This window comes from Amia ocellicauda, chromosome 13 (genome assembly GCF_036373705.1).
Source record: "Amia ocellicauda isolate fAmiCal2 chromosome 13, fAmiCal2.hap1, whole genome shotgun sequence".
NCBI classification, from domain to species: Eukaryota; Metazoa; Chordata; class Actinopteri; order Amiiformes; family Amiidae; genus Amia; species Amia ocellicauda.
In genome coordinates, this window is record NC_089862.1 from 34,862,764 (window position 1) to 34,870,344 (window position 7,581).

The 7,581-nt window shown below is 41.0% G+C and overlaps 1 long non-coding RNA gene across 1 annotated transcript in view; it reads right to left on the reverse strand.

The window, feature by feature from the left end:
- Positions 1–3,881: 3,881 nt before the first annotated feature.
- Positions 3,882–7,581, reverse strand: part of LOC136766288 (uncharacterized) — a 5,113-nt gene continuing 1,413 nt past the window's right edge. The window contains exons 2-4 of the long non-coding RNA XR_010821718.1: positions 7,324–7,443; positions 6,172–6,200; positions 3,882–4,079 (exon numbers count right to left, since the gene is read on the reverse strand). This is a non-coding gene — a long non-coding RNA (uncharacterized LOC136766288). The remainder of the gene's footprint in view (positions 4,080–6,171; positions 6,201–7,323; positions 7,444–7,581) is intronic.

Below are 7,581 nucleotides of genomic sequence, written 5' to 3' on the forward strand. Positions count from 1 at the left end.
TGATAGAGTTAATGTAGCGGGATGTAGTGGGAGTGGTCTCTTCCAGGATGACAATGCCCATCCACAGGGCACGAGGGTCACTGAATGGTGTGATGAGTATGACAATGATGTGAATCATATGCTGTGGCCTTCACAGTCACCAGATCTCAACCCAACTGAACACCTGTGGGAGATTGTGGACCGACGTGTCAGACAGCGCTCTCCACCACCATCATCAAAACCCCAAATGAGGGAATATCTTTTGGAAGAATGGTGTTCATCCCTCCAGTAGAGTCCAGAGACTCGTACAATCTGTGTCAAGAGCATTGAAACTGTTCTGGGGCTCGTGGTGCCCAACACCTTACTGAGACACTTTCTGTTGGTTTTTCCTTTCATTTGTCACCCATCTGTATATATACACATACACACACACTAATACTAACTAAAATGCCTGGATGAACACAAGTAGCAAATCTACCTGTATCAAAAGTGTATATCTGTCACTGTTTCATCTCACACATCCCGCGATTCCCAAGATCGCCACCTGAGGTCATCATCACCCGAATTCTAAACCCTGGCTCAATCACATTCATTAACCACTCCTGCAAAGACCCAGTCAACACTCCTGAACACCGTGCACACTTGCTCAGTCACCCTCTGCTCCCATTCGCCCTGTCAACCTTCCAGTTACATCTCTAAGTATTCTCCTGATCCTGTGATTGCCTGGATTCTCCCTAGTGTTCTGTTGGCCTGATCTCGGACCTCCTGCTTGCCTTAATGACCACGCCCTCTGGATTCTCCTGGACATTGAACCCAGCCTGTCTCTGACTAGCTCCCTCTCTGCACCACGGCAGTGCTTTGTTACAATATCAACCAATATTTTGGTTGCAGCTGGAAATGATTTAAAACAAAAATAAGTGTTTCTCACACTTCTATCACAAGATGCAAGAAAAATTAATGAAAAGGATGAACTAAAGCGATATAGACAGTGAACAACTTCATAGCACTTATACAGAACATCCTTTAGAAATGTTATGGAATGACATGGATCAGGATGACCCTGTACGAGTACGTGAGAGTGCTGCTGGCATTGCACACGTTTTGATGAATAACTGGGGACGCTGGGAGGCTGGACGACCTGCTCCAAATCCCCATCTACTGCCTGGGTGATTGGCATCACAGTCCTGTGTTTTTGAATGACTGTGCAAGCCCTTTTTGTGAAACCACCATGTGTAACTATATCTTACTAAATGCCCTGCTTGATTTACACGTCTCTCTCTCTCTCTGTTTAGGTTTGGCGCTGCCTGGGTCTCACTCCCTGACAGACTATGGAGATGATTTAACTAAGAAAAGCACAAATCTGCTGGTTTTGTAAAAATATACTTATTTATTTATACATATGCTGGATTTATTAAGTTACTTTAGTATTATTTAATGTATTTTACATAATTCTTTATAACTGTAACAATGTAACTAGGTAGTTGTGCATTAAGAGGGCATAGAGATCTTCAGACTACACCCCCAACCCACTCTAATGTGTAAAATCTATAAATATACATGCACACACAGACCTGTGTTTAATATGCAATTGTATTAGATTAATATTTTTGCATGAATTTATTAGCTTTACCTTTTCTTTTAAGCTTCATATTTCATATACTAATATTATTACACATTTAGTTTTTATTTTAGTTTTAATGGAGAATTATCATTTTCTACATATTATATTTTGTGATATCTTAAGTTAATGTATTAAATGTAATTTACTTAACAAGATGTTGTGAACACATCTACTATCAGGGCCTCATCGTCACAGGAGCCTCAGTCACTGTCTTGTTGGACAGAAGCGGGCAGAGATGGACGGTGAGCTGCTTACAGCAACAGGCGGACCAGCTCCAGCGATGGGGCCCGTGGCACTAAAGCTTAGTCTCGGGAAGCTGTCAGTCACGCATGAAGCCTGGATTGCTGATGTGGAAGATGGAACTGTACTGGGGAGTGCACACAGTAAGCATACAAACACACCATTTCTAGCAGCAGAAAAATCTAATAACACACACAGTACTCAATTATTCCACTAGGTGGCAGTGCTGAATTTCTTGTAACATTTTCAGAAAATGTGCGTCTCAGTCTCTCAACCATTAGCATTTACACATGTAGTGTTTATAACATGTTTAATAAATCAAGACAATGGAATTGCCTACTGTGTCATTTTAATTTTACACATTAAACACAACAATGACAACAAATACATTAATGAGCCAATATGACAGGGGTCTTTCGTGCAGCATCCATCTAATGTGTAAAACTGTAAGGAAATGCCTGGCACTCTGTACAGAGCTACCCAATCACAGGATTGACTCAATCTGTGCAGATCTGCAGAATCCTACCGATCTCATTGGTGGAGCAGCGCAGACCCGCAAATTATTATTTTAAATCTTGCAGCATTTGCCACAGGATGGAGCCGGCTTGGCGACAGTCGGGTAAAGGTAGGGGCCGCGGTCGGGGTGGTGGGGGCGCGCTGCCAGACCGTGCTCCTCTCAGAGCCACAGGAGACAGAGGCAGCCAGGCCCCTGGCCCCAGGTCCGACGGGGCCTCATGGTTGAGCAAAGCCAGAGGAGGAAACGCAGCAGCTGGAGCCGAGAACATTTCAGACATGCATTTTCTGTCATTTTCAGAGCCTGAACTTGCCTTCACATATTGTTTTATTCACAACAGTGGGGTATGCAAAATACATTTTTACAATTATGGTTGCTAATGAAACCAGTATTGTAAGGTTACCTTAATACAGCATTGCCCCAGTCAGAGCACATAGACTATACTCAATATCCAAGAAAAGTCAAGTCACCCTGCCAAAAACACTGCCAAAGTGGCTGCAAATATTTGTGGTCAAGAATTACTAAAAAAAACTACAGAGGACATTAATACTAAAAAAACAAGCCTAGGTTAGTATACAATAAGATGCAAATCGAATGGAAATGCAAATATAAGATTAAAAAAGTGTCCAGTGGCTTATCTTCGTTCTCATATGAAAATCGTTGTTGTATTTTACATTTGAATATAATAATACTGTTGCTCTAACTCAAGTACATCTCTTGATGGAGTGAGCCCCTTTAGTTATATTAGTTAATAAAATATATGCAGAATATATTCAAAATATGGTATTGGAAAAATATATTATGAAAACATCAAAATATATTTTAACATATGTTACAATATATTGTCCTATCTTTCTGGAACATATAATATATTGTAATATACTACAATATATTTTAAAATATATAACTTATTGCAGTGTTGGTATATGTTTGAGATATATTTTGTAAATTATATCAAATATCTTAACTACGTTATCAGAGTCAACGCTGTACATTGTATTGGATTACAAAGAGTGAAATTGTTTCCTCAATTGGAACGAATCCACAACAGACCACAATATGTCTGTACAGTATCTTAATAGATTTATATTGGGCAGGTACTCAGTTAGAGTCCATGGCCTGTATAAGATCAGTGTAAATAAGGGCTGACATTTTCTAGACTCATTCTATGAAGTTTTATATAAATAAAGCCTTATCAGCAGTTTCACATATGGTTCCTATAAATACCGGAAAGACAAATTAAGGCACTGTTTTTCTTTCTTTCTTCCAAACACTAATACAGATGTAGTTGCAATGTCAAATGAAGAGGAGAACTGGAATTATTATTATTTATTGGTTTGTCTGGGGACTTTATCCACTGCAACGCATTGGTGCTATACAATTATAGTTCACTCCAGCTACAGTTCACTGTAAGTTATTTCATGACAAACTATATGTAGAAGTTTAACAAAAAACAGTGTCATTAAATGATAGCTCTGACATACGTGTCACAGGCGGGGCCTGACGGGCAATAAATCACTTAATTGGTTCATTATTATATTTTTATTTCACTTATTTAACTTTATTATGATCACAGTTGTCTTTTTACTTATGAAGTATGTTTTTGCTTCCTTATTTTGTTGTATCACTTCTCTTTTTGTATAATTGGTTGATTGGGTTGAGATTGATTGATTGTTTTCCAGATCTCCTGTTTACCTCCTCCCCCTGGCATTCTGCGAACTGCACCTGGAGAAAGCAAGTATTTTGTGGATTAGACACTAAAGTTTGAGGCGAGAAACCCACATTAAATATTGAGCTCTCATCCTACATGACGTTCCGCTGCCACGGGGTCAATTGAAGAAGCAGATTGAAACAGGGGCTGCAGTTAGCTCTCTAACTATCCTTTTTATTTCAGCCTGCCGGTGTCTGTTTGGCCAATGGGGCGCTGTCTGGGCTCCTGGGAAGAGAGAGCACAGAAGATCCACTTCACTTACAGAGGGGAAAAAAGTATTTGATCCCCTGCTGATTTTGTACGTTTGCCCACTGACAAAGAAATGATCAGTGTATAATTTTAATGGTAGGTGTATTTTAACAGTGAGAGACAGAATAACAACAAAAAAATCATTTCAAAAAAGTTATAAATTGATTTGCATGTTAATGAGGGAAATAAGTATTTGATCCCCTATCAATCAGCAAGATTTCTGGCTCCCAGGTGTCTTTTATACAGGTAACGAACTGAGATTAGGAGCACTCTCTTAAAGGAAGTGCTCCTAATCTCAGCGCGTTACCTGTATAAAAGACACCTGTCCACAGAAGCAATCAATCAGATTCCAAACTCTCCACCATGGCCAAGACCAAAGAGCTGTCCAAGGATGTCATGGACAAGATTGTAGACCTACACAAGGCTGGAATGGGCTACAAGACCATCGCCAAGCAGCTTGGTGAGAAGGTGACGACAGTTGGTGCGATTATTCGCAAATGGAAGAAACACACAATAACTGTCAGTCTCCCTCGGTCTGGGACTCCATGCAAGATCTCACCTCGTGGAGTTTCAATGATCATGAGAACGGTGAGGAATCAGCCCAGAACTACACGGGAGGATCTTGTTAATGATCTCAAGGCAGCTGGGACCATAGTCACCAAGAAAACAATTGGTAACACACTACGCCGTGAAGGACTGAAATCCTGCAGCGCCCGCAAGGTCCCCCTGCTCAAGAAAGCACATGTACAGGCCCGTCTGAAGTTTGCCAACATCTGAATGATTCAGAGGAGAACTGGGTGAAAGTGTTGTGGTCAGATGAGACCAAAATCAAGCTCTTTGGCATCAACTCAACTCGCCGTGTTTGGAGGAGGAGGAATGACCCCAAGAACACCATCCCCACCATCAAACATGGAGGTGAAAACATGATGCTTTGGGGGTGTTTTTCTGCTAAGGGGACAGGACAACTGCACCGCATCAATGGGACGATGGACGGGGCCGTGTACCGTCAAATCTTGGGTGAGAACCTCCTTCCCTCAGCCAGGGCATTGAAAATGGGTCGTGGATGGGTATTCCAGCATGACAATGACCCAAAACACACAGCCAAGGCAACAAAGGAGTGGCTCAAGAAGAAGCACATTAAGGTCCTGCAGTGGCCTAGCCAGTCTCCAGACCTTCATCCCATAGAAAATCTGTGGAGGGAGCTGAAGGTTCGAGTTGCCAAACGTCAGCCTCGAAACCTTAATGACTTGGAGAGGATCTGCAAAGAGGAGTGGGACCAAATCCCTCCTGAGATGTGTGCAAACCTGGTGGCCAACTACAAGAAACGTCTGACCTCTGTGATTGCCAACAAGGGTTTTGACACCAAGTACTAAGTCAAAGGGGTCAAATACTTATTTCCCTCATTAACATGCAAATCAATTTATAACTTTTTTGAAATGCGTTTTTTCTGGATTGTTTTGTTGTTATTCTGTCTCTCACTGTTAAAATACACCTACCATTAAAATTATAGACTATAAAAATCATAAATCATATTATAAAATCAGAAGGGGATCAAATACTTTTTTCCCTCACTGTACCTGTGTGGGATGAGCGCTCAACACGCACCTGTGAAAGAAAGGGGAAGAAAGAGTTACTAGTGTCTGTGTGTGTTTGCGTGATAGCTGTATGGAAATAGTAGTTTTATCATTTATTAGTTTCCTTTTCTTATTTTCTTGGTTATATTTTTGGGTAGGTTTTTATTAGTGTTAAGTGCCCAGGGATTAAAGGTGGTTTTAGATTCTGTAAAACTTGTAATATCCAGGACAGTCTTCCTGCCCTGTCTGCAATTTCATTTAATAAACTTTGTTAATCTTTTACCTGTGCATGTGGAGATGGTCCTGTCCAGCCTGCCCAGGGAGAGAGAGTGGGTAGTATCAATTCCCCTCATCAATCAAAGGAGGTGGCATGGTCGTTTAGTGTTGCCCCTATTTACCCACTAGGCGGTGACACAGTCATGGTGTTTATGCGAATAAGAGATCTGTGCAGCTCCTATGGCCTGTGGCTTAATCTATGAAAAGAGCAGTTACCAATAAAGTGTGACCCTGCCCCAGAGAAACAGCTTGTGAGGCACAGCACCCTAACAATTCCTCTTCTGAATTTCAGTGCAAAAATGTATCTACTGCACAAATATTATATATATATATATATATATATATATATATATATATATATTGGAGATTCTACAGGTATTTTGGAGGATGTTCTTTGGCTCTAGTGTAAAATGGTTTTAACAAATTCTTCAGCTTTTGATGCTTTTTCATGGGTAGTTTGTTTTATTTTTTAGAGTATCTTGCTTCTCTGAATATAATTCTGCATTAACCAAAGAATGTTATTCTGTTGGAAATAATTCTGATAGGATCAATGTCTCTGCTGATATTTTTCAGTAAATGGAATGTGTATAGTAAACAAAGACCTACAGCTTCTCCTGAACAACTTGAAAAACCTGGGTTTGCTCTGTGCTTCACATTATGGAAACACTGTGAACGGGCTCACACAAGAAAGGGCTCTCATTGATTTACAAAGAAGCCAGAATACACTACTTTACAACTAGATACTGCCACGCATGCCGAATAATGTTCCATCCTAATCTGCACATCAGGCTTTTGGAGACTTCATTAGCCATGGAAATAAGGACCACAGACACAGTCAAACCAGCAAGAAAGATTGCATTAAACTGGAATTAGAATATCCTAGTGTGAGTATAGTATCAATCTCCCACTACAAACCCAAACCCACAGTCACAGTTTACTAAGAGTGACAGTTCAGTTTCTGATATCACAGGGAATGTCCTAGACACTTAACATAGTAGGTCACTGATATTTCTCATACAATGATAATACAATTGGCAAATGATGCTGTTATGCCATATGCCATAGGCCCCACGTTGGGCGTCTCCCTCTGCTTGTTTCAGTTCAAGACATTGACCCTCACCTACCGCTGTCTCGACCACAGTGCACCGAGTTACCTTACCTTACTCGTCTCTCCATACATCCCCTCCAGACCACTGCGCTCCTCCAGTGCCAGAAGGCTAACTCTGCCTCCTCTCCACTCTCCTTCCTCCAGAGCCGCTCCTTCTCATCCCTGAACGACCTGCCCACCGAAGTCAAAACAGCAGAGTCCTTGACCTCATTCCGGCGCTACTCAAGACACATCTTTTCAGACAGTACTTGTAATATTATAACCCCCGCTAGATAGCACTTCACAGAGTTTTATTATGCTTTTTTCCGC